The sequence below is a fragment of the Rattus rattus genome, chromosome 9, assembly GCF_011064425.1.
Source record: "Rattus rattus isolate New Zealand chromosome 9, Rrattus_CSIRO_v1, whole genome shotgun sequence".
NCBI classification, from domain to species: Eukaryota; Metazoa; Chordata; class Mammalia; order Rodentia; family Muridae; genus Rattus; species Rattus rattus.
Genome location: NC_046162.1, coordinates 30,102,628 through 30,125,948, shown reverse-complemented (window position 1 = coordinate 30,125,948; position 23,321 = coordinate 30,102,628). Strand labels below are relative to the sequence as shown.

At 41.6% G+C, this 23,321-nt stretch overlaps 1 protein-coding gene across 2 annotated transcripts in view; it reads left to right on the top strand.

The window, feature by feature from the left end:
- Nucleotides 1-23,321, top strand: part of Sgcd (sarcoglycan delta) — a 911,604-nt gene that overhangs the window by 526,933 nt on the left and 361,350 nt on the right. Inside the window, exon 1 of one of the 2 annotated variants that reach the window (XM_032911913.1) lies at nt 11,609-12,048. The exons of the other annotated variant lie outside the window; for it this stretch is intronic. The gene's annotated coding sequence lies outside the window, so the exon portion shown is untranslated. Of the gene's footprint in view, nt 1-11,608; nt 12,049-23,321 lie in introns of those variants that run through there. 2 annotated transcript variants of the gene reach the window in all.

Here is a 23,321-nt window from a genome sequence, read left to right as displayed (position 1 = left end):
ACTATCATATCATCTGCAAATATTGATATTTTGACTTCTTCTTTTCCAATCTCCTTTGATCTCCTTCAAGTATATTATTAACATTAGGAAAGATTACATATTTTCATTTTTAAGACCAATGAGTAAATTTAAAGCATCATTTATTAGTTTTTGATTTGCCAAAATTACTTCCCTTCCAAATAAGATAAAATCCACACTGAAGACAATAGTCTTCTGTACTGGGTTTGGCCTAATGCTGCTTGTATTCTAGTGTTAATTTGGGTGCCCAAAATTGTTTACTGGAGAACTCCTGCCCCCAGTTGGTTCTGATTAGTAAATAAAGATGCCATCAGCCAATGGCTGGGCAGAGCAGATAGAGGCGGGACTTTAGGATTCCCAGGCTCAGGACCAGGAGGAAAAAGAAGTTGAGGGAGAAGAGCAGCCATGCTGGGAAGAGTATGGAGGAGAGGAGAGATTCCATACCTGAGAAGAGTGCAGAAAAGAGAGGCATGTCCACTATGTGAAGGAGCCTAGAAAGCTCAGCCCAGAGCGCAGTCCAGTTGGGCAGCCCTCAGGGTTCATAGCAGCTGAGACAGAACAGAGAATTTAGTAAATAGTAACGAGGAATTATCATCAGGAGGTAGTAGAGGTTTAGCAGTGGCCCCGCCATTGTGCTGCCTAAGGCATATAAAAATGTAAAGGCTGTGTGTGTGTGTGTGTGTGTGTGTGTGTGTGTGTGTGTGTGTGTGTCTTTCATTTGGGGACACAAATCATTGAGGCAGGTAGTGAAACTACTGCCAGGCATACAGCACTCATTTGTCAGTAGTTCAAGAAGTTACTTGAGGTGCCAGTGTGTGTTGGTACCTAGCGGGGATGTCCCCTTTCTCAAAGGAGAAGGGGAATGGAGTGGGGAGTGGGGGAGGGTCTATGTGAGGGGATACTGAGAGGAGAAAGGGTCACTGTGATCAGGATAAAGTATATAAATAAATTATTTAATGAAAACTGGAGAGAATTTTGCTAGGATTCTAACCTTTGCGCTGATTATAAATAATCACATAGAGGGAGGCACATGAACCAAAGCAGGAGTGAACTATCAGAGAAGCTAACTCTACTGGTAATTTCTGACTTGTAATCTAGTCCCTATGAGTTTCAGTTCTTTGTCTCAAATACTTTGATGGCTCCGGAATTGGGAACTAGTGTCCACAGGCAAATCTAGCTTTCCATCTGTGTTTGGTCAGACTTAGGGGCTAAGAATGGAGCTGAAGATGTGACTCAGTGATTAACAGACCTTGAGTTAGGTTCCTGGCTCCCACCCAAGTTGAGTAACTCACAACCTCCTGTAATTTTATTCCCCAGGATTCTGACCTCTCTTCTGGCTCTGTAGTTAACTTCATGTATATGTACCCCACACACATAGGGAGATATACACATAATTTAGAAAACAAAACCATATGGAAGGGTTTGGAGCAAGGAGAGGGAAGACAGAAATGATATAATTATAATCTCAAAATCAAAAGAAATAAAATAAAATCTTCAAAAGACCATGGCTTTCACACACTTCAAAAACTGAAACAAACCAACAGAAGAGTAATATTTTCTGACATGAAATATATGAAATTCAAATGTAGGCATCCATAGATAAAATTCCATTAGAACAAGGCATGGTTGTTCATTTATGTTTTCTTTCCAGCTACTTAAAATGCTGTAATAGTTGAATGTGGTGATTATAAGAGAGACCGCACAGCCTGGAAGCCTAACATAGTCATTATCTGGTTTGGGGAAAATAAAAAAAATGAGCCAACCCTTGAGCTGGCCCCATATGAGGCTTTGCAAAGCCAGATAATGTAATCAACGTACCCAGCACACACTGTGCATTGACTCACCATTGGCTGCTATGGTTAGACATAAATATTATGTTGATAAAGGAAGGCTCCATGTCTCCAATTTGAGTTACGAATTATAAGATCCAGTAAAGCTAATTTAAAAAAAAAATTCAGTATCTGAGAATGACTGTGGGAAAGGAGATTTGCAGTGTTAAATGCTTGGAGAATTCAACACTGAAGATGTGTTTTACGTGGCATGGCTAAAAGGGTACATTGTGCTTTCTCATAGTGAGGCTGTGGCCTCTTAAGCTGGTTGCTATAGTGTCACTATTGTCCCTCATTAAACAAAAACTCAAGTGATAGTTTTACTGTTTATATTACCAATATAAACTCCAACTTTACCATTAGAATGCCCTCCCCAGTGTAGCTCATCTTGTCCTTCATACATGCCCTTCCTTTTGGCCTCTGTGAAAATGTATACAAAATGCAACCAAGACCATAGCATCCTGATTTTCTCCTACTGAGACCTGAGGCATCTTTTTTTTTTCCTTTTGGAAACCTTCATTCACATTTTCTTAAATCCCAAGAAATTGCAACTGTATGGCTATTAAACTAGTGTCAAGGCATTTGAAGTGCCCTAGAGTTACATACAACAGAGCCCTTAGAAACGAAATAGACTTAGTCAACAATGCCAAATGAATTAAGCTGAAGCAAGCGCTTAGTCTGAAGGAAGATCACTGCATTGTTGAGCTCCAAAGATTCAATATGCAGGGCATGAAGGCCATATTAATTAATAAGGTGGTTCGAAAGTCTTCTATTTCCTGAGATTTTTGTCAACAGGTTGGTAACGATGTCATTAGACAGAAGAGAATGCAAATTAAAGAAAGCAAAGTAAATAAAATGTGAGAGTAACTTATTTGGATTTACGTAAATTACCCTATAAACATGGTTTTATATTAAACTTTGTAAATCTACCAGAGCTGTCACTGTGGACACAGACTGGGCAGGCCAGTTAAATTCTAGCTTCCTGGTTTCTTCTTTTGTTATGGAACAATTAATATAGTATCCACTCTGCTCCTTTAACAAAAGACGAGATAATTAAGGTGAAATCACCAAAGTTTACTTTGCTGGGTTTTGTGGTTTATTTTCCTGTTTTTAAAGACAATGTCTTTCTGCATTGCCTAGTCTTCTAGTGAATTCATGGGATTAAGCAGTTGCCTTGTTTGATCTTTTAAAGGGCTGCAGCTGCACATCTGCACTAACTACCACACTTGACTTGGCCAACCGTTTTAGAGGCTTTAGTGTGTCATTCATTGCCTCCCCTCCCCCATTCTTTGGACCTGTAGTGAGGTAGTACAGCATGGTGAGAGTCCCTAGTAAAGGAGGAGACTGTTTACCTCAAGTCAGGCCGTAAGCAAAAGAGAGACAAAAAAAGGAACTGGCATCCCAGAATCCTTCATGAGGCCACCAGCGACCTCCCCTGTGAGGCCAACAATGACGTAACCTCCTCCTATTAGGCCCTATATCTTACAGATTGTACCACCAATAGAGGGCACTATGGGATAGAAATCAAGGCTAACTCATGAGTGACGCTTATTCAAACCATCTTGCGTGTCTATCCATTCATTTATTGATACATAATGGGTTGTCTGCAGTGAACGATGTTTGAAGGAGCATGGGTGTTGGATCTTGTGCCATTCCTTTTGCTCTCTTACATGGTGATTGTCTCAGCTTACAACCCCACCAGCAACGCACATCCATTTGCCTAATTCGTACACACTTCTGTTCTAGTCCTTCACTCATTTTTATTTTAGATTGTTTGGAGGAGTTCTCAACAACAGTGCAAGTGTACAACCATACAAGTTCCCTAAATATTTTGTATTTTCAGCTCCTTGTTGGTATAAGGTTCCTAGCCAGGATGGTTATGGAAGGAAAAAGTGTACAAATCAGAAAAGAATCTGTCTCTATGGATGAAACTGCTGTTTAAGTAGAAAATTTCAAAGACACCTTCAAGAAACTGATACAAAGGATGAACACATTCATTAAAGTTTCAGAATATGTAATCAACAGAGAAAAACCAGTTTCAGTTGTACAAACAGGAAATGGGCTGCCTATCATTGACAGAAGGAGGAGTTCCTATAACTGAAAGGAAGACAGAATTCCCTTTGTTAATTGTATCAAAAAGATGAAAATCCTGGGAATAAATAAATTGAAAAGAGAAATACAAAATCTGTGTCCTGAAAACTGAAAGTCATTTATTTCAACAGGTTAAGATAGCACAGACATAAAAGAAAGATGCCCCGTGTTCATGGACTAGAAGAATTAATATTGTTAAAATATCCATATTCTCTAAAATGCCCATCAATACTACTGCGGCCTTTTTCATAGAAATAGGAAGATAAAATTTGTTTTCTCTCTCTCTCTCTTTCTCTCTCTCTCTCTCTCTCTCTCTGTGTGTGTGTGTGTGTGTGTGTTTGTATGTGTGTTCCATGTGCGTGTTTGCATGTGTACTCATTCATGTGTCCATGTGGAAGCCAGATAGTGACATCAGTTGTCTTCTTGTGTTTTGAGACAGAGTCTCTGATTCACCACATATCTCTCCAAATAGGCTAGTCCAGATGGCCAGCAAGCCTGGGGATGTTCCTATATCTACCTTCAGCACTGGAATTTCATGTGTGCACCCTGGGAGGTGGGTGCTAGAAACTGAACTCAGGTCCTTATGTTTGCAAGCCGGCCCTGAACCCACAGCACCATATTCCTGACTCCCATTACACAGTCTTCAGCAAGAGGAACAGAGAAAGGGTATCAAATGTGTAGCGGGAAATATCAAGAAATGTACCATCTCCACACCAGACAGGGCACCAGCAGGCCACTGGGTGCTGGCGGGCTGTTCTCACCTCAGCAAACTCTCTAGTCTGGAGCTCCCCAAATCTCTCCACCCAACTTGCTATGTTCCCATGGTGGGTCACTGCCATGCCAGCCCCATGCATCCAAATACCATGTCTGGCTGGGGTGCCCTGCCACCGTACCTTTCTCAGGAACTCAGCTGAGTTGCCTCCTGATGGAAAACACCATACAATCTTAGTTTAGAGTCAACAGGTAACACAATTGCTGGGCACAACAGCTAACATCCCAATTAGTAAGCCATACGAAATTAAATCCTGGGAGATCCGCCATCTAACCTGGGCCTCTTGTACCTCAAAATCTTCTTCTCCAAAAAAACAAGTCCCCTTTCTTTTCCTCCCCCACCTCCTTGAGACCTGGAAGTCCTGCCCAGCGATTGGTCCCCTGAAATCTTTATTCATTAGGGGAAGATCCTTGCCATATAAATGTGCTGGGGCTAAATTATATTACAAAGTTATTGTAACCAAAATAGGATGGTACTAACATTTAAAACAGACACATAGGCCACGAAACAGAATGGAGAGCCAGAAATCAATATAGAAGAAAGATGATCAACTAACAAAATTATCATGGCCTCACTATAGGAAAATATTAGCGGATTCAATACAATTGTTGAGAAAGCCATACTAGCCAAAGAGACATGAGAAAATGTGAAGAGTTCATGGTATAATACCAATATTGGGTAAAGAGACAAGACTCAAGAATCTGACTTCTAGACCAGAGAGATGACAGAGGAGGTAAAATGCTTGCTGAGTGACAGTGGCTATGGACAAAGAGACAGGAAGTGATGCATATCACAGATGAGTGATTCTGGCCATCTGGATCCAATTAGCTTTAAGGAAGGACTCTTCAAAGTGGCACTGAATATCATCTTACGGAAGAAGTAAACTGTGCTGCGTACTTCTAAATAACACAACTGCAATAATGAATTCAAGCTTCTAAATGTAACCTCTAAAATAAATCATCTGATTAAATTGTAATAATTAAGCCCTTGGGAAATTAAGGGTAGATGTTAGTTCAGTTTGAATATAGACTCTTGCTATCAAAGCATACTTATATTCTAAACATACGTAAATACCAACTAATGAGACAGCTCAGAAATAGACAATCCAACATTCAAATATTTACTGTGTAAGAAGAAAATAAGCTCCCAGTACGCATCAACTCCTGCTGTAGAGGTAAAAACCTAGTTTCCTTGAGGTTATTTTGTTAGACCATCTCACAGTGAGGACTGGCCATCTACTTTACTGATGATAAGTCAGGAGGAGAGTGTCTGAGTTACACATATTTTTCCTTAGGAGAATAGTGACCTCCATTTCTGTATACAGGCTTGCAAATGATACAATCCTGTTCTCTCCTGTGGATGAATAAAGCCCATTTTATATACGTACCACGTTTCCCTTGTCTGTTCAGCGGTTGGTGGGTACTTAGGTTAAATCCAGAATCCAGCTATTGTGAATCACACTGCAGTGAGGATGGAAATGCAGGTAAATATTTTTAACGATAGTAATTGAGGTCTGTTCAAATTTCAAACCTGAACAAAGAAATCCTGCAGTCAGCCACTTGTGCAAGTAATTAATTAATTAATTAATTTTGAAGTTTATGTATTTTTAAAATGTTTCCTTTTAGAAAGACTGTGAAGTGGTCCAGAAGACCTCCATGGCTAGCTCTGTACACTCTCACGGAAGTTGCAGACATGTATGCAACATCTATTTCACCTCAGACTTCTTGTGAATTATGTATTTTCCCAGTTCGGTGTCTATCATGTATCTTGTGACCATGAAATTCTCTGAAATGCACAGCGATATTTGACTTTCTGGGTCTAGGTTACCTCTCTCAGGGCAGTATTTTCTTTCAAGTTCTACCCATTTACTTACAAATTTTATGATTTTTTTCCCTAGAACTGAGGAGAATTCTGTTGTACATTTGTACTGCAGTTCCATTACTTGTTCGGCAGCTGAAGAGCTAGTTGATATGTCTGCATGGGTGGGAGAAATCTCACACAGTCCCACCCATTGATGAAGAGCTGCGGGCAGTAAGCAGAATCAATATTCTCTAGGCACGAACACTCTGAGAGTTTATCTAATCCAAAGCAACCAGCCTTAAACACAAACACCTATGCACAACACCACGTGGACTCAGCATGTTGCATTTATATGTAAATGTATAAATACATATATGTGCATGTGTGTCTATAACAATTTTAAAAGGAGAGCTCCAGGGGAGCATGGGAGAAGTTGGCATGGGAGAGAATGGGAGAGAGAGTAGAAATGATGAAGATATAACACTCGTGTATGAAATTCTTTAAAAAAAACAAAATTCAAAAAATATACAGTGAGTGATGAATTTTGTATCTTTGATACTTTTAGTTTACGATTGTTATGTTTGTGAAGAAGGTATGTGTGTAATACACACATGTTGGGGTGCATTGACCCAAGTATAGGCCAGAGGTTAATATTGAGTGTCTTCCTCAGCCTCCCCTCTATTTTTTGCGATAGTGTCTCTCACTGACTCTTACCAAGTCAACATTTCAACTAGATGCTTGACCAGTGAGCCCCCAGGACATTCCTGTCTCTGTTTCCCTCTCCCATTCCTCTAAGCACAAAGCCTATAAGGCATAGACAGACATGACTTGCTTTTTCATGGGTAGTGGGATCTGAACCCAGGTCCTCATGCTTGCATAGCAAACACTTTACTCACTGAACCACTTCCCAGATCCAGGAATTAAGTTTCTGGGGACCTAAATCGTAGTTTAAAGTGCTTGGTATTTGCATGGTTTGAAATTCACTTGAAATTCCAGCGCTCAACAGTTGGGTTTTGTTCTAAACAGACTGATAGTGTAAAAATGGATAAAAGGGCTGTTGTGGATTTTTCCAACACAGCTCTTTCTCATTTCTGGCTATCACGGAGTCTGGGCCATTTTTATTGATCAATAAATTTTATTTCCAAATAAAAATGTAGTATTTCAAGAGTTTACTTTCAGTAAGCTACAATATTAGGAGAAATTATGGAGCAGAAAGAAATTTCAAAGAATTGACCAGTGTTTTATAGTAAAGGGGAAAAAAATTTTAAGGGTAACTGTTCAACAATACCATGTTTTCTCCAGGCTGTTAAATTAATTGTCTTTAAAAGAGTGTTTGCAATGAGTTCCATTTGGCTATTCACTTCTATACCAGTTCCTTTTCAAGGCAATGACTGATTTTAAGAAACCCTCCCTGTGTAGTACTTGGAAAACTGAATTTTCAAAACTGTAGGTGACCTTAGTATGTCTTGCCAATAAAGATACTCTCACAATATGTGTGCCATTAATTTGTCACTGATCCATGAATAGGTCCAAATTCTTACACGAAAAGTCTCTTCCAAATCAACTGATTACCATTTGCCATTGGCCACTGGAAAGTGGCCTATACTATTTTGAAGATCCAAACAGGGTGTGCCTTCTCACTGGGCACTGTCTGCAAAATGAAACCTCGCATAAAAGAGGGCACTGTGCTGCTACATGCTTAATTAAGTTGAATTCAATTGTTTTGGCCTGAGCCTGATAAATTCTTTTTCTATCTTCTGAGTAAACATTGCCTTATACTCTTCCAAGAGGGAAAGATGTTAAAGTATATTCTTATTCTCTTAGCACTTTCACAGATGGATTTTCACTTTATTATTTTTCTATTGTGGGGTGTGTGTGTGTGTGTGTGTGTGTGTGTGTGTGTGTGTGTAATATATGTGTGCAAAGACTATAGGAGGAAGTTATTCAGTGCCCTGCCCTATCATTCTCCCCTACTCCATAGAAACAGGGTCTCAATCAGGAACGTGACAGGTCTCAACGTGACCGTGTCTCAAAGAAATAACCTGAATCTGAGGTAGCTTGGCTTCCAGCAAGCCCCGAAGCTCACTCTACCCAACACCCAGCACTAGGATAAATAAACTTACTGGAAACCATGACTGACTTTTAATGGACTGTAGGGATTTGAACTCAGAACCCCGTGCTTCCAGAAGAATCACTTACCCACTAATCCATCCCCCGACCTTCCCTTCTATTTTTCCCCCTTCAATCTCTTGATAATTCTACTCAACCCATGTGACACAGATGGCTCTCACTCCTTTCCCTTAGCCTGCCAGTGTATCATGTGAGACAGATATGTCTGACCATCTGTTCTGTTAGAGAACTTGTTTGGCAGCGATCGTGTGGATCAAGGTGGACCTCATAGAGTAGATCTTTTCTGATGGAAAGATCTTGGATTTTTCTCTGTGAGAGTGAAGCCTCTGGGAATGCCTCACTGTCCATTGCAGAGAACAGAGATGGCATTGGAGCCGAGAAAAGCCTAGGGGAAAAGAAGACAAAGCCTTGACAACATCCTCCTCGTTCTTCTTGTGCTTCAGGACTACATGCAAACTTACTTGTTGATTTAGTATGTTCTCCTTTTTTCCCCCTTTGGCTAACTTGAATGAATTCTCTCTGCTGTAATTGAGAACAGTTCAAGAACTGACCAATGAGGATGAGAAGCCGTCAGAAAAGGAGAGTAAGGAATGAGTTCTACCATCCTTTGCGAAGGGAGCACTGTATTATAAACACTAGCCGCACTTAGGTAATTTGAACATTTACCGGGTGTCATACTGGCCACCCTCATTCTGCCTTATCTTACACAATACCCAACATATAAAAATTATGAAAATAGAACTGTGAGCTTGCTTTCAAAGTGGGTTGCCCCGTCTCTAATAACTTAAACATTTGTAAACCACTCAACATTAAGAACTGCTTGAACTCCATCTGTCTGGAGGAAGCTACACACAGCTTAATTAAGCACTGGGCACCACCACAACTAAGACAAAGGCAGTAGAAACCCACAAATCAACATCCAATTCTTTAGGATTTGTAGCAGCTGTTTCCTCTGAGTGATTTCTCTCACTGTGTGGGGATTTTCACATTGCTGCTGGTCTTTGGGGATGAAGCTGTTTCTGAACGTGGGCATTGCAACTGTAAACGGCCGTCTCGTTATAGAACTACTGTTCTGAGCTTAGGGATGAAGCCTAATTCTCTGGACAGCACTTGGTGCAGCCTCACGTGACACACCGTGGATTCGATTCTACTGTTTGCCTTTCCTAAGGGTTAACCTAGAGAAAAGACTCCAGCGTTCTGATTGGTAATAAAGGAAGAGTAGCCGCATACTGGCTTATTGTTCCAACTAAACCTTGAGGCAGTCTCCTGTATTTGAGTTGATATGCCTGATTGAGACAGCATAAAATATCTAGGGAAAAAAATCAGATAAAAGAAAGGGTCTAGGGTTGGGGATTTAGCTCAGTGGTTAGAACACTTGCCTCGAAGCGCAAGGCCCTGGGTTCGGGTCCCCAGCTCCGAAAAAAGAACAAAAAAAAAAAAAAAAAAAAAAAAGGGTCTAGGTTTTACTTCACCAAAACAACAAAGAAACTTAGTGATTTGTGGCACTGTTGTAAATTCATCACAGGGATTACCTCAATAAACCAGTAACTACTCCTATAAAGCAGGTCCAATTATTAATTTTAATTCACAGTTGACAAGAGCAAGGCCCCAGAGAGTTTAAATGAGTTGACTAGAACCTACAGCTGGGGCAGCTAGTTAGAGGAGAGAAACAGTTATACTCAGAATTAACTGAAGGCTGCTCACCTGAAAGCTGGGTACTGTAACCCCTCCCAGAATACACTACAATAGAAAGAGCACACACGACAGGGTTACAGCATGCCTTCCTTCCCCAGCATCAGCTCTGGAAAGAACTATCTTTGCAATGCAAGATGAATCATCGCATCTCCCCAGGCCTGGGCTTCTCTGTATAAGACGAAGGCTGGAAACTATTTGGATTGGACAGCCTCTACGTTCCTATGACCTCAGATGTATGGGCGTGTCTCACCACATGTGCCTGCCTGAATACACATACACTGGCATGCATGCTTGCAGGAATGCCTACCATACTGCCTAAGGCAAAAACATAATTGTGCTGAGAAGATTCGCTACAATGTGATACTAAACCCTGAACCCCAGTGAGTTCCAACATTTACAGCAGCCCACTCTAGAACAGAAATAGTTTTGAAATCTGGCAAGAAAACGAGAAGACAAACAAACAAACAAAAGACAAAAAAAGAGGAAGAAAAGAAAGAAGGAAAGAGGGAGAGAAAAAAATGTTGATCCATGTGATTTAAATGTGAATGCAAAACAAAACGACGAAACTCACACACCAAATGTTCCTCCTTTACCTGTTTCCTGGAACATTAACTTGAAAACTTGGCTTTGGCTTATTAGAAACGGGTAGCTTCCCTTTGGGAGCACGTGTGTTTTGAGGTTTCTCTCCTTTTTTTTATGATAGGAAAGAGAAAATGTCGAAGGTAGACCACAAATCCCAGCAGGAGGTACCCAGAACATCTTGAGGGAACGCCACCCAGGAAAAAGAAAATTACAGCTGCACAGATGTAGGATGCATTCTGGTCCCGGGTTCTTCCGTTTTCCTGTCACCTTAACAGAGTTGTCCCAGCATGAAAGAACGTTGCAGTCGGTACCATGTTACCTGCACAGCTTTAGAGCAAAAAGTATCAGAAGTGTCTGAGGAAAATAATTGCATTATTTTTAGTTTCAGAGATAAATGCAGCACGAGTCAGGTGGAGAGGACAACTTGGGAGAACGGAACTGGAAACGCTAAAAATATTGCTTCCCCAGCAACTGAAATTTTACGGGAAAAAACTTAGGAAGGGCCAGAGAGGAAGATGGAGCTAGAATTTATATCTCTTAGCTGCCGTCTGTTTGGTATTAGGAGTGCTAAGAGGGAGCACACAGGGCTTCCCCTGAGCAGTGGGGGATTCCATGTGGAACCGGCAAGGTACAAAGAGACAATGTTGAACTGGGAGGGAAGGGGAGGGAGGGGGTATGATATGTCTACTACATCTAGTACCAGCCTGTGCTGGGAAATCCAACTCATTTCTAGAAGCAGCCTTCTTTCTGTGTGTGTGAGCCTAGCAGACAGACGCCATGAGCGCTGTTGCAAGAAAGCCAGTCTGTGTTTGACACACGTGTTTCCCATTGATATCTGGAGACAGCCCAGTAGCTGGGAGTCAGCTTGACAAAACCGGATCGAAGTAGAGGCAGAGTAGGGTTTCAAAGCAGGCAGTGAGAGAGCGGGAATGCTGTTCAGGAAATTCTTCAGGCATGGGCAGGGACTTGGCTGCAGTTGTGCGGCTGGAAAATCTGACTGGGGCAGCTCCTGAGCGCAGGCAGGGCCTGCTCACATGGGCGGGCTGAGTGGCCGCCTCCATCAGAGCCTCTCAGCTTTCCCCAGGACCACGGGGGACTTTCATCCGCCACTCTGTGAAACAGACAAGAGAGGTAGGGGACCGTGCAGTTTTTGCCTTACCAGCCTAGCTTCCTGAGCCCTGTCTGCTTTTCGTTCACCAACACTGGGAGAGGTTCAGGGTGGGGAGAGGTTGCATGTGTATGTGTGAATTAACACATTTCTGCCCCATCACCTGGGCAGAGGGACTGGATGCTTCTCAGCTTTGTTTGCGGGGCAACGGGTCCTTAAGATCTGAGTTTGAACAGCTCCGGGGCACTTAGGAAAGTTAGCACTGCACAGCTATCAACAGTGAGGGAGGAAAAGTGTGGATTCCTGTGCTGTCACCCTGTTCCAGCGGTCTGGAAGTTTCCCTTTCTGCTTCACCGGACACTTGATTGACTGCAAAGATAATCTCCGATGAAGATGTTCCCGTTTTGTGTTTTTTTTTTTTAAAAGCTTCCAGGATTTTAAGAGGGGGTGTTCCAAACAGGAAACTGTCCTGGTTTTGGAGGGAATCAGAGTTTGAAGTACTTATTTTGGAATACACTTTCTTTTTGGTTAGGAGCAGATGTGTGTGTAAGGGTTCCCGGTGTTTAATTTTCAAATGTGACTTTGGCTTTCTTATGTGAGATTTGAATGGCAATAATACATTTGTGTAGAACTATGCTAGATTGTTATTCTGCCTTGGTAAGCAATTCCCCTTTTACTCGGTGGAAGAAATAACGTGTAGTTTAATAAATGCCTCTGTATTTTATAACAGATAATAGAGCAAAAGCAGAAAACAGTCATTTATTTTTGAAAAAATCACTGTTAAAAAACAGAGACAAATAGTGCGAATGTTTTATCGACTACCCCATTTTACTTTCACCTAACTAGAAGTAGTGCCTTAAAAATATTGACTAATTTTTAGCAGAAGAGAACTTTGCCTCTCCCCTTCAATCTTAGTTCTTTCTCATACATATACACTGTACTGTAATACATAGAGTAGCCTTCCTAGAACTACTTTATTACTCCCTTCTGCATATGTATTTAGAAGACAAGCCATGCAGTGCCACTGTTTTTAAGAGTCTGGCTCAGCTCGGACAACTTTGGACTAAAGCTCATTCATCCCCTTTCAGGGCTAGTCTGGAGGGGACTTGGGCAAGAGCCTGCCTAGGGAAACCAGAGCAAAGGCTGGAGTGCCTGAATAGGTCATTAGCAAAGAGCTACTAGACCTTATGGGTGCTTCTCTTAGAAAACAGGGTGAGTTTAAGTCAGGGTCCTGAACCTCCCTAAGAGGTCATTGTTAGTACTGAATGGTGAGGGGATAAACAGAGTGTAGATGTTGAGATGTCTCTCTCTCTCCCCAGTCCTGGACCTAAGAAAAGTAGGCAGAAACCATGGTGTTGGTAAAATTCTCAGATTGGCAGCTGGTACTTACTTTCCTCACAGTTTTGTTTTTGGGGGATGGAATCGGTGTGTGACTGGCAGCTGGCTTTCTCAGTCATACACATGCTTTCCTTATTAACCTCATCTTTGTGTCTGGAAGGGTTAGAGTTGGGTAGGGCGGAGCAGGGTGGGGCAGCTTAAAGTATTTAAGGACTCCCGATAGGCGAGGGAGGGCAGTTAGAAGTCAAGATGGACCATGGCTCTCCTTCCTGGTGCCTGGGCAGATTAGGAGCTAAGCTGAACCACAGCCAAGCACCCCTTGCCAGTAACAGAGACAGAGAGTGATCCGGAATGTCATGCCCCTCTAAATTTAGTACGTGTCAAGCTTTCTGCAGAAAGAGGCGTGACATAGCAACTCCGGGTTGCAGGATTGTGCGAAGCAGTGCCCAAACTGGGAAGAAACTCTGTAGTTTCTCTTTACAAATGAGGGAATCTCACATTCTCCTGTGATGTGAAAGGGGGTCCGGGGAAGAGGAGGGCAGAGAAAAAGAAATCTGGCACAGAGGTGACTCCAGGAAGGACAGAGGTGGGCAAAATGAGCATGGGACACCAAGGGAGATCTCCGTACAGGAAATCAGCACAATTATTAGAATCCACCAGACACTGCTCTGCAGGCCTTCACATGAAGGTAACTCAACCACAGTGCACAAGGCTGCCTTACCTTCCTCACAAGGAGAAACATTATGGTCAGCCTGCTCTGCAGTACCTTCTGGAAGCAATCAGAAAGCACATTTTGTAAGAATAGCATTACCCAGAGGGCTCAGATTTCCAAAGCAGGAGAGAACAGGCTCTTGGGGCCTTATTTTAGCCTGTATTCCTTACAGAACTATTCCTGCAGGAACATTGAGTGAAGGGACCAGGTGGACATGAGCAAGTCACTACTGGAATGAAGCTATTCCAGGCTCTGCTAGACCTACTTTATTAAAACAAAGTTTTGAAAAAGAAGATCATGTTCTGTATGCTTTTTTAGAGCAAAAAAATGGATGTTCGTAATTTTTTCCAGAGATATAGGACTGATAGACGATTATGTGTGATAGCTACAGAGATATGAAGGGTAACTAGAAGGCAGGTAACAGAGACAAAGACACAAGGAGTGATGTGGAGTGAAAGAGAGTAGAAAATAGACTAGAAGATAGATAGAAAGAAAGAAAGAAAGAAAGAAAGATAGATAGATAGATAGATAGATAGATAGAAAGATAGATAGATAGATAGAAAGACAGATAGATATCACAGAGAGTCGAGATAGGTATGTATAGTGGTCCAGAAAGGCACAGAGATGGAGAGAGGAGATAAATGATTAGTAGATGAGATTCATGATAGATGGTAAAATAAATAGAATATGAATAGATAGTCTACATAGGAAGATAATCAACAGACAGACAAGAGGGAGGGCAGAGAGATCCACCATGACATTAGTCAAACCGCTGTTGTAGCCCCAGAAAATGGGGTGGTGTCACTCAAAAGTAGGGTCCATGGGCAAGTATAATTCACAGACTGAGGCCTAGAGTTTTTTGAAACAGGACAAGGAGTTCCAATGGGAGCTCTACTAATTTATACTTGAGAAGGGCCCACATCCAGGGAATTATATGTTTGCCAACAAAAGACATTCCTGAGAAACGTTCCTGACAAGTCTGGCTTTATAGAACTTGCAGGCAACTGGAAGGGAATGGCTTTGGATTACTCTATTCTGGTGGAGGCCAGAGGCATTATTTTATTCTGTATGTTGGGATTTTACAGGAGATTTCATTGGAAAAGGACATTTGAGAGCTATGTCCATGCAGACTGCATTTAGCCATCAGTCCTTCAAACCCTGCTTATAGTAATCAAAACCTTAAAGGGATTGTTTTCACACATACCATTGTAGATCAGACTTATGAACCCAGGAAGCACTGGGGCAGGAAGCACTGCTTTACCTACTTCCAGGTAGATTTTATATCCTCTTTTTCTCTCCATGTGTTGTCCACAAGCCCAGAAAGTAGTAAGAGAGGATGAAGGGAAATTATTTGTCCTCCTGACTCCTTTAATCAGGATGGAATAACCTCATTATAGTTTCAACCTGATGCCTCGAGCACATTGGCAGAAGTGGGTCCAAGCTCACTGGTCAGGCCCTAGCCCCATGAAGTAACCCTGCAAGGACTGTTCTTGGTCAGTCTTTTACTCTCTGAGACTGCAGTGGAAATCATAAACTGAGGTAAAGGATTTTTGACCAATGATGTGAATCAGAGTATTGTTAGCACCTGAAAATAAGGAGATAGTATGCGACATGGCTCATAGATGGTTATTGACCAGAGTTCTTGACATTAAAAAAGAGAACCAAATACATTTGAACTAATCATTTCTTTTGTTCTAAAGACATAAGCTCTAATACCGCTAATACCAGAGAAAGAATTACTTGCTTAAGAAGCACAAGCAGTCTAGCAGAGAAACGGTGCTTCTGGGCTCCTGACAGCAATGTGGGCTATGAGTGTAGGTTATGACTATGATTTCAGTGTTCTTGCTCAGTAATGATGCCTTGCTACACTTCGGAAGACGTATTAGACAGAAAACATTATACTGGCGTCTAAGAAAGAGAAGACACCTGAGAAGACACCAATGCCCATAGTTCTTAAAAATCTGAAGTAAAAGTTGGAAAATTCTTAGTTCTAAAAATGTTGCACACTCAGGTTTTCTCCTATCCAAGTCAAACTACCGGTCAAGCATAGGGCTTGTGAAATACCATTTTGACTTTTGCCTACTGCAGAAATCCTAGTATAGCACTGGTGGCAAATGCCAGAAAGATGTGACACAATGTCTTGAGTGACAGCTTCACTTGCTCTACCATGAGGCAGTTTGGGGGCTTATCAACATGCCTCTGTGTACTGTGGAGCCCACTGTCTTCCTTGTGACCTATGAAGCCACATATGAAGGTGATGGTGGTAGTTGACATAGGAGTAGCCTTTGAAAGTAGAATAAACAGTGTTGGTAGAAGTCTCTAAAAGGTCTTGGTTCCACTCCTTTCTGGATCTCAGAATTATAGGGCTTTTCTCCCAAGAGCAAAGGCTTCGAAGGTTCTTTGCAGCTTCTCAAAACCTATAATTTCTGGCAATCCCAAGGGGACACTCCCCTTTCAAGAGTATCTGTTCATCCACTTTTCTGAGTCTGGACATCTTGAAATATTTTATCCATTTCTCAATCCGTCTTGCCCATGCTATTGTCTTTGTCTTCCTCTGTAATATATGAATTAACCTCTGTTTATATTATATATATATATATACATTGTGTGTGTGTGTGTGTGTGTGTGTGTGTGTGTGTGTGTGTGTGTGTGTGAACTTTACTCCAGTCATCTAAGCAAGAAAGAGAGTGGATGCCAAGGAGAAGGGAGTACAGCAAATAAATATGAGAAGATGAAATGACCATGTCGTAGTAAAACAGCACTAAAGCTGAGAATTGGTTTCGGGCTCCATTAGGATCCCAACTCTGTGACCTGAGCCAGATTTCAGTATCAGCTTGGGCCTGAAATCCTAGTCTTTAAATGGACTACAATAATGTCGGTCGTATGATGGGTTGTGAATAAGGTGAAGCCCTCTGCAGAGTAAACAGATTTAGGCATACATGTGGTTAGCATTAACTTTTGTGGCATCAGGTAAACTGAGAAAAAGGAACTAAATAGCCAGATCGTGGTAAAGACAATCAGGCCAAGAGACGAGGCTGTATGCTGAGTTGCAGGTCCCACCGTCCCTGTTACTTCACCTTTGCTGCCACTTGGAGAGGTGACTGTCCTCATTATTGCTTCAGACTCCTGTTGCCAAATGTGAGTCACCTCCTCTAAAGGAAAACTTGTAAGCTCTGGCCCCTGACCTGACTCTCAGCTGGGCCCGCAGAACTCAGAGGACTGTGTCACCATGGTTCACTTCGTGTATAAATCCTGTGAGATTGGTTTGGGAGCAGCTCTTTGCTGATGGCCATACGAATGCTGGGGCTGTGTAGGTGACTGTGGATACAGCTGCCTTATTCCTCTCGTTTTAACCACTAAAGCAATGGTGCCTATTAAACCTATTAAAGCAGGAACAATTTGCTGATAAAGACAATACTGCCAGGATCAGAGAGAGAGAGAGAGAGAGAGAGAGAGAGAGAGAGAGAGAGAGAGAGAGAGAGACCCTCTCTGTACAAAACACATTTCCAATTCCTCTGATAGGATCAGACTCACTTGCGAATGCCTTGTCTTCCACAGGATGTGTTTTGAATGCCTGGAGGCCCTGCCACTACTTGCCAAGGTTGAAGTGGTCAGCCACTAATTCTGCTTTCACTGAGCTCCGAGTTAATAAGTGCCAGAGTGAGCGTCATTCTTCAAGCAGATCCTTAGACAGTGTCTCACTGTAATAACCCTGACTGGGGTTGTGCACTGGGCATGCTATAGTTCTTGAAAGAAGACTGCTGAAAGGCAGTTGTCTGGGAGCAGAGCTGAACTGTTCTCCAATTCCAGTGAGGCCATGTGGCTGTCTTCTTTCTTCTCTTTTGTTAACCTCTTCCTGGCTCTTTTCCTTTGCTGCTTTATCCAGTGTTACCATTACATTCCCACTGTGTTTTCTCTCTTGCTGAGTACCTACCTGTTCCTCCCAGTCGCCATCTGCTTTGCTCCAGCAGGCAGGGAGCAGGGAAGGGATGAGTCTGGACAGTGTAACTTTGACAGTGCCATGGCAAACATTGGTTCCAACATGGACTGTGTACTTTAGAAAGAATGGTGGCCTCACTATATGAGAAAGCTGTCCACAATATACACACTAAGACTCCAAATAGAAGACGTCAAAACAACAATCCTATTAATTCATCTTCACTAACAAAGTGATTCTGCTTTGATTTCCTGAGACTGGCTTCTAACTCTGTTTGTAATCCAGATTGGCCTTAAATTCCCATTGCCTCCGTAGGCTCTGTGCTGGGGTCATGGCTGTGTATAGCCATGTTCAGGTTACTTTGTTTCTTCCTTTGAAATTCATTACTTAACTACATCCTAATAGAACACATAAAACTATGTGTGTCTAGGTGACCCATTAGTACAAAAGATATGCATCTGTGGTCTCTCTTGCCATGGCACCATGGCAGATGGATTCTGGGAAGCTCTTCTTCCTTTGAAAGGCAAATGCCTCCTTCACCCATTTGTGCTACCAATGAGAAAGCGTTTATATGGTTTAACTCTGTTTGCCTCCAGAGAGTTTCTCAATAGAACTCTAGAACACAATGACTCAAAGGACCCTTTCTCAGTTTTCCTGAAGTGGTATTTTTTGGATGGAATCATTAGATTGGGGTTTAATTTTACATGAGAACACCATTGAGATGGGTTGAGTATCTTATTAAAGCTTATCTTGCAAAAGCTACTATGGTGGCTAGGAGCAGAAGGCTCACAGTGAGATGTTGTTCAAAACAGTCACAAGAATGGAAGCTACAATTAAAAAGCTATAAATATGGGAGAAAGATGATTCACTGTATCTAGGGGTAGGGATTGTTTAAGAAAAGGATGAAGAACTGGAGAGGTGGTACATCTACAATGGAATATTACTCAGAGTATCAAAAACAATGACTTTTTTTAGGCAAATGGGGAACTGGAAAAATCATTCACAGAAAGACATACATGGTATGTACTCATTGATAAGTGGCTATTGCAAATGCTTGAATTACCCTAGATGCCTAGAACAAATGAAACTCGGATGTTGAATGGTTCATTATCCTGAGAGACACAGCCAGAATACCAAATACCTCCTGAGAACAGGCGTTGAAGGAATCAGAGAAAGAACTGGAATTTTGAGACCCCATATGTACAGCAATGACCAAAATGCTTTTGCCCTGGACTTATTTACAATGAAAATAAAGCACCAGATGTCTAAAAATCCTAGACTGTTGCAAGGGGGGGGGTTGGGAGGGGAACACCCATAAGGAAGGGGAGGGGGAAGGGGAGGGGGATGTTTTACGAGAAAGGAATATCAAAAATGTATATATATAGAAAGTTAATAATAATAAAAATATATAAAAAAAAAAAATGATATAGTTAAGAGTAAATGCTGTTTTTTTTGCAGGGACCAAACACTGGTTGCCAACACTCATGTTGAATGGTTCATTATCACCATACCTCCTGAGAGGCATGAGAGGAATTTTGAGAGTGATAAATGTTTGCCCTGTATTATTTACAAATAAGCACAGATGTCTAAAATCCACTGAGTTCCCTAGTTACTATCTGCATATATTCACTGCGTGAAATTGTATCTTGATAGACAAATGCATTTGTATATGTACTCCTCAACTCATAGCATGGACAAAGAGTGCTTCACAAAACACCTAACATTTTTAAAAAGTTTTTATTTATTTCATGTGTATACGAATGTCTGTATACCACCTTCAATGCAGGTATACAAAGAGACCAGAAGAAGATATCAGATCCACTGAGGCTGGAGTTATAGGTGACTGTGAGTTTCCTGGTGTGGGATTTTCCTGAGACTAGAGCCTGGGTGGTCTGTTAGAGCAGTCAGCAGCAGCTGCTCTTGGCCACTGAGACATCTCTCCTGCTCTGTCTTATAACTTTATCGTCATGCTTGTACCTGTAAAGTTCAAAATTTTATATAAAATAAAATGATAGAAAAATGAGATAAACATCTCCTTTTAGACAACAGATTTCATTTCCAGCATCCAGGATCACAGATAATAGCTGACGAACTTTGCCAACCAATTGTCAAGGGAGAATCCCCTGAATCAATGGTAATTTTATGGAACCACCAAATCACTATAGAAGGATGCATCCATTTGCTGGAGCTGTTTTTCAGGCTGCTATAAAAATTTATGGGTTTGAGAGGGTTTACTTCCCAGGAGAAATATACCTATTCTTAGAGTAACACATACTCTGACTGAATTATATGTGGCACTTAATCAAATATTATTTTGACAAACTTAATATTTATGTTCAAAAATTCTGACAAAGATGATTTTAAATTAAATTCTTAATTAGTAATCATACTGGTCTATATGGGTATTTGCCTATATCTGAGAGCATTTTAACAATGAAAAGAACAGATTTTTTTTTTTCAGCTAGGGATTGCTTACTGCTTTAACAGACTGAGTGACTTGGGGAAAATTAATAAATCTCCTGGTTTCTCACTTGCCTTCCATGTCTAACTCACACATTTATAATCATATGGTATAATGGTTAAATCAGTTCAGCAAAACATTTAAAGCCAGGTGTGGGGACATGAGACTAGAGGATTGCCAGGAATTTGAATCCAGTCTGGGCTACAGTTGAAGATACCAAAAGACAGGAAGAGAGCATGACCCTCTAAGTCAACTAAGCAGGGCTCATAAAAGTGTACAAAAACTGAAATAGCAATCACAGAGCCTTCATGGGTCTATGCTAGGTCCTATGCATATATGTAATGGTTGTTGGCTTGGGGTTTTAGGGGGACTCTGACAGAGAGAGGTGGGGGTATCTCTAACCCTTTGCCTGCTCTTGTGACCCCTTTCCTCCTACTGCCTTACTTAGCCTTGATGTGAGTGAGGGTTTGTAGCTGGTTGTACTGTATCTTGTGCTGTGTTTGGTTGATGTCCCTGGGAGGCCTGATCTTTTCTAGAGGAGAGGGAGACTTGGAGGAGTAGAAGAAGGGGAAGCTGCAGTTCGATGTATTGTATAAAACAAAAATGAATAGAATTTAAAAAGTTAGAATAAATAAAAGGTTTATAAGGAGTTGTGCTGTATCAAAGTAATTTACTCATGGTTTACATGAAGCTGGAAGTTTCCTCGTGGTGTATCCTTGAGTATCAGAGAGTATTTGTGTAAATGCTTAAGGAGAGGGAAATGAAACAAGAGTTCCTATGGTAAAGACTGAAGCATGGGATTTCAGGGAAACTTACACTTTCTCTATTTAGCAGACTTTTATTACTAAATACTCTGGGACCTTAAGTACCTGCAACTCCTGAAGCCCACTTTTCTCATCCGTTAGGGAAGGTTGGGGACTTTATGTTGTCCACAGACCCTTCAAGCTTTGGGTCTCAAGCTTCATTATATTATGCTGCAGCCTTGTCCTTGAGCCACAGAAAAGCTGTGGGAGCTTAGCTATGAGTGTCCTCGTCTGGCTTTTGTCAGGAACATCCATGGGGATTTAGAAAGCAGTGATGGGTGCCTGGTGAGCTGAATGGATCCCCAGACAGTAGCCATGATAGATGGACATGGCTTTCTTTGCTTATCCAGATGACCAAATTAAGCCTTCAGTCAGGACACTGATGACTTCGGTTCTCACACATTCATCTCTGGTCCTTAACTTATCACATCAAGTGCCACACTCAGTCTGATTTCTTTATAAAATCAAATCTCCGTCCGTTCTTGAGAGTCTTTAAAATTCTTGTTCAAATACGGCATTCATGAGGCCACCCTCCCCCTTGATATTTTCTCCAAGGCATTCATCCTATCAAAAATAAAATATACTTGTGTTTTTCACTACTTCTTATCTGCCATAAGACCCGGGAGGGGGCCTTTTTGTTTGCTCATTGAGGTAACGTCTAAACACCCAGAATGCCACGGGAGGACCTGAAGAAAAACTTGGATTTGGCAGGTGGTGGCAATGCTTATGAACATATAAATGCATACCACAGAACTTTGTGGTACTTCTAAATTCCTTGTTTGTATTCAGAGAAGGTGGGGTCTTTGCCTCATTTCCCCAGAGAAAGCAGGGTCTTTACCTTACCCACTATATAATAATAATTAAAAAATAATGTCTGAGTCCCAAACCTAAATAAATCCTACTTAGAAATTCTTGAGAATATCCCTATATTCCTTGGGTCCCTTATTTCTTTATTGGTGAAATGGCTTTAAGACTTTGAACCTTCCAGCAATTGTTAGTAATAGACCCATTTGCATGTCTGATACTGATTAGTATGACTGCACATGTGTGTATCACAGTTACCTTTCTGTCTACGGCAACTTCAGTAGCATCATACACTGGTGAGCATTAATGATCATAATGACACTGAAGCATCTTCTGGTTCATTAGAAGAAAGTATATACTTACATGCAAATTAGATGCCCTTCCTACTTAATATTTATAGGCTAGAAGCTCACCTATTTGTATGTGTGGACTCAGCTCCTAATTCCCAGAGCTGTTTCCAAGTGCTCCTGTGACACCAGCATTTTGGAGTTTTTGCTCATTTTAACATTTATGTCACTACTTTGTCCTCTGTCCCTGTATGTGACTTGTACCTCCTTCCCTTGAGCCCCTGCTTCCTCACTCTTTGCCTATGGGTCATGGCTTTCTTTTTTCCTTTGCTGCTTTGCCAGAACCTTTACCTGCTCTTGAACTTCTGGGCTCTTCCATGCCTTGTGCCAAGCATCAGAGGGATCTGTTAGCTGTGCTTTCCCAGTAGTCTTCACATTGGGAGACTGCCCTACCTTTCCCTTCTACATCTTTCAGGTCTAGACCTGATCATGTCTGCCCAGAAGATATCAATAGCCATGGGCTTGACTCCAAGCCTCCATTCTCATCTGTGACAGCCACTTGCCTAGAGCAATGCTGTCATCTCATCCTTACAACTTGCTTCTGCAGTGGTGGTTTACTGCTGCCATCAGTATCATAGCTGAAGTCTGACTAGAGCTTGTGTGAGCTCTTAGCATACCCTCTTAGCAACATGAATCCACACTTGTTTTCAATTTCTCCCAGCTTTCAATGATCTAGAAAACATACTTCACAACATGCCAAGTAACTCCTTCCCCCAAGGCCTCGCTCCATACTTGCTGGGTCTCTTTTCTCCACAGGTGTTTCCCCTTATGTATCCTTCTGCTTTTTCACTTGTCCATTTCTCCCTCTGATCTCCCCATGATGGTGGGCTTTTTCCCGGAGGAGCCCTCCAACACAGGCAGAGCAGCAGATATCATCCTTCTGCCTCTGTTTCA